Here is a 5000-nt window from a genome sequence, read left to right as displayed (position 1 = left end):
TGTAGTAGTTTGTGTACACTCCTGCATTCTGCAAACAAAAATATGTTGCATTATATATATATATATATACACACACACCACACATTATATATAATTATATATATATATTATATAGCCCTGGGTTATTTCATATTTCTCTCTATTATATATTAATCTATATATATTGTATATTAACATATATATACATACATTCATATGTCTTCTCCTTTTCCCAGCGTTATCCTTACCCAGCTTTATTCTGGGTTGCCGTTTTTAATGAGTCTCTTCCATCTACCTCTGTCCTGTGTCATTTCCTCCGTAGCCCCACCCCTTCTCCCTCATATCATATCTAATGCAATCTCCCCACCTGGTCTTCGGTCTTCCTCTCCTTTGTGTTCCATCCACCTCCACGTCCATCACTTCTATATATATATATAATATATATATATATATATATATATATATATATATATATATATATATATATATATATATAATATATATATATCTATCTATATATATATATATATATATATATATATATATAGATCCACACACATTATGAAGAAAATAATTTAATAACTCTATCGGTACTAAAGAAGCAAAATTAGACAATTTGGCAGAGAGAAATAATTGTAAGTATTATAAAGGAAATATTTAATATTCAGTTTCCATTTGTATATACTATACATAAATATATCATGTCTCTTAAAATATTCAACTTCGTACTCGCTCTGATAGTCCCTCAATTACTTATTTTTCCAGAGGGAGTTCGACTCCGAGGGAATCTTAAAAAAAAGTCATCTTCTTCAGTTCTTGATACCTTGCGAATCACCCTTTTCTTGAAGACATATTCTGCAGTTCAAGTACAATGATCAGTTAACTTTTTTCCCGATCTTTATCATTTGGAGTACACATGAGCATAGAAAAAAAGAACAGTTAAGCTTCCGAGGAAAATAATCTTTGCCTAAATTACAGAGTTATAATCATTTGATAATAAAGATTCTCGGGCACTTACTTAATGAAAGACTTTCCGGTCATAATGGTTGTGTCATACAACCACACTTTTGGCATCATTTTGCCCGTTGCCAACAAACATGGCACCGGCTCGTTATTAGTTTTTCTTTTGCACCAAACTGAACTTCTGAATTTTCGTAAAGGCGCCGTCACACATACTAACATGTGATATACAGGCTTTCGACCAGCATCAGCTAAATGTATTAGTTTGATGTCATGCTAAATTACAGTGCTTAAAGAAACGTAGATGTGAGACAAAAGGCCTTAAGCAGACATTTAAGGTTTTTCATTTGTAGTGTATCATCAAACTAGTATTAACTTGCTGGCGAGAACAACCCACCAATTTATCAGACAAAAAAAAAAAAATAAATAAATAAAAAGATAAAATAACAATTTCGGTAATTACAAATCTTGTATAATTCCAGATAATTTTGGAAAGAATAGGTTTTCAACAATCTGTTGCTTTATTAAACAGACAAACGAACAATAGGTAGCAAAACCAATAAAAGCAAATGGATCTGGAAAATAAATCGGTGTTTCTGTCCCCACGTTCTCCTTGGTTTTTAAATATAACTAACCATTTTCTAACTGTTCTTTGATACGATTATAAATAAAAATAATGATCAAAGTATTCCTTTTAGTTTCAGAAGCGCCATGTATTCTATGGTCCATTCAATAATGTTTTGAATGCGGAATCAAAGCTCATCAACTGGATCAAATGATTGGCAGGGGAACAATCGACCTTTGAGACCAAGTACAAAAAAAGATGGTAAGTTTTGTTATACAGTTATTTACTCTGAAAACCTTCCGAGCCCCATTGTGATACACTTTACACCTACTATACTCTTCAAGTAGATTTTTAATTCAGTGCATTGGAACCATGGCCACGAAACTAATTTTGTTTTGGTGATGCAAGTATAGTATGTAAAATATGTAGTTTTCTATTGTATTTCTTCTTAGCTTTCTAGAATAGGTTATATTCAATCTAACATATTCTTGGATTTAGATTATATTGTACTACCAATTGCTATGTCATTCCAACATTCCAATATGAGTGAATATATATACATATATACGTGTATGTGTCTGCACACACACACACACATACACACACATATATATATATATATATAGATATATATATATATATTATATATATGTATATATGTATATATAGATACATATATATATATTTATATATATATATATATATATATATATACATATTTATATATATATATATATACACAAATAAAATGGCTGTTTTGTGCATGTTTGCCATCTAGAAAAATGTATTGTTCTGCCATGCGAATAAATATCATATGAAAATGCTGCGTTACACAACCTACACCGCAACCTTATGAATATGTCAAACTGTGCGGTACATTCCACTTGTAACTTTTAAGTTTTATAAACTTTATATAATAATCCTTGAGATGATAAAGTAAATTGCGCTTTATTTTTATTTTTACAACGTGTGAGAAGTTTCATTTTATATAAATATATAGTCCTATATATATATTATATATATATGATATATATATAGTGTATATATATACATATATACATATATATATATATATTATATATATATATATATAATATATATATATATTGTATATGTATGTATGTATGTAACTAGCTAACCTGCCAAATAATCTGCAGGCAACTTCTATCTACATTTGCGAAGTTCAATTTAACTCATATCTGAATGAGAGATATCCCCTTAACTATGCCTGTACAAGGAAGAAGTTACCTTTGCTACTAAATATCTGCGTGTAAGACGTTCAAGTATGAGGAGCAGAAGAGAAAAGGAAATCGCAAATTCAGGTATCTTACAGAAAGGTGATATCAAACCATACGTACATATATGGAGGAAAAATATAAATAAAGTTATGAATTGGAAATAAATGAATTGATATAACTGATAGCGATATCAAAGAGTATTATACGATAATATTAAAGACAGCGTTTCACAAAGATCGATCCACGGATACAATAAATAAAGACGGCACTATACCTACTAAGAAACTGTTCCACATTTCTCAGTTTACTACTGCAGATATTCAAAGCTTTATCAATTTGATTCGCTTCCAGTCTTTCAGAACCGAGTCCGAAGAAATCTGTGGAATATCTTCCCACCTTCCAGCAAAAAACTCCAGGTTACAGATACCTGGCTTTGTCGGTAGAATATTTCAAAGGTTTTCATGAGAAAGACGTTACATAATTGAGAAACTTCCGGTCCGCTGTAAAATCTCCTATTATTTCTTGGTTAAATGATAAGAAAAATAGGTTGACTGAGAAATTCTCGAAAACTATTCGTTTAAAAAATACCGGTAAATATGATGAGAACTTTGAACAACGGCTTTCAAAACCTGAAAGTTCGAAAGTGATATGAAATAAATGACGCGTGCTTCATTGGCAGTTTCTACCTGTGTGATGAAAAACTTTCTTATTGTGTGATGAAAACTTTCTTATTAACTAAGTAAATATCTAGTCATACACGTAGTCAATTTTGAGGGGGAAAATTAAAACTAGTATTTCACAACCAACGTATAACACATCATAGAAGACCTCAATATGATCATTAAAACTAAATTATGATTTGGTTACCGATCCTTGTTAAGAAAATGCACCAAATTGAAGAAATTGATTTATCAATGAATGAAAATAATTGAGGCCAGACACAAGACCTCAATAGTATTACCAATAACTAATAAATAAACACTGCTTCCTTAAGAAAGATGATTTCAAAACGGGTGAAATAGCAGCAAAATGCGTAGAATACAGTAAGAATTCAAAATGATTTCAAAGTTAAACTGTAAAATGTGTTAATTAACTCAAGACCATCAAATAAAAGTACCAGTGAAAAAGTCTTGCATCATTTGGAAATAATATACTTGGTCTAAAACATTTCATCTCTAACGATACCAGTATTCAGGAAAAATGTTGTACATAACATACTGTTCAAAATATAAAAATGCAACTTTTCTCTCTCTCTCTCTCAATTGCTTTTGGCAATTCTACAAAAATTTAAATTACAAACTGACCGTTCTTCATTCATACATTAAGTATTGGCTTTCTCTTTCATTTTCACGTACTAGTCAGGATTTGAACCATGGATGGTTTAGAAACAATTACAGACTCACTTGGCCGATACAGAAGGACGTATCAGTTATAATTCCCATGAGTGTAACTTATTCTCAAGGTATACTGAATTCGATATGAAACCATATTTGTGGCTTCGTATTCGGGAATATTATATATATATATATATAGATATATATATATATATATATATATATATATATATATATATATATATATATATAATACTATATATATATATATATATATATATATATATATATATATATAGTATATATATATATATATATATATATATATATATATATATATATATATATATATATATATATATATATATATATATTATATATATATATATATATAATATATATGCACGCAACATAAAGCATGCATTTTTGTTCCTTATGCATGTGTGAACCATTTTATATTCCGCAATACGAAGCCACAAATATCGTTTCATATCGAATTCTGTATACTTGAGAATAAGTTAAAACAATCATGGGAATTATAACTGATACGTCCTTCGTACACACACAGACACACACACACACACACACACACATATATATATATATATATACATATATATATATACATATACATATATACACATACATAGCATAAAGCATGCATTTTTGTCATTATGCATGTGTGACATTTTTATATTTAACGAGTACGAAACTACAACTATCGTTTCATATCGAATTCAGTATATGTGTGTATGTATATATATATATATATCTATATATATATATATATATATGATATATATATATATATATATATATATATATATATATATATATATATCAAACTGAATCACGAAAGTTTGGAACGTGATAAATCCATAAGTAAAGGTATGAGCCACGAAGGAAAGTAGCTTATACCTTTAT

At 28.8% G+C, this 5000-nt stretch overlaps 1 long non-coding RNA gene across 1 annotated transcript in view; it reads left to right on the top strand.

Annotated features, from left to right (window-relative positions):
* Positions 1-5000, top strand: part of LOC135222803 (uncharacterized) — a 326159-nt gene that overhangs the window by 42313 nt on the left and 278846 nt on the right. Inside the window, exon 2 of the long non-coding RNA XR_010316345.1 lies at positions 1638-1765. This is a non-coding gene — a long non-coding RNA (uncharacterized LOC135222803). The remainder of the gene's footprint in view (positions 1-1637; positions 1766-5000) is intronic.

The sequence above is a fragment of the Macrobrachium nipponense genome, chromosome 8, assembly GCF_015104395.2.
Source record: "Macrobrachium nipponense isolate FS-2020 chromosome 8, ASM1510439v2, whole genome shotgun sequence".
In the NCBI taxonomy this organism is placed as follows: Eukaryota; Metazoa; Arthropoda; class Malacostraca; order Decapoda; family Palaemonidae; genus Macrobrachium; species Macrobrachium nipponense.
The sequence above is the reverse complement of the archived record's forward strand: the minus strand, read 5'-3'. Positions and strand labels throughout refer to the sequence as shown.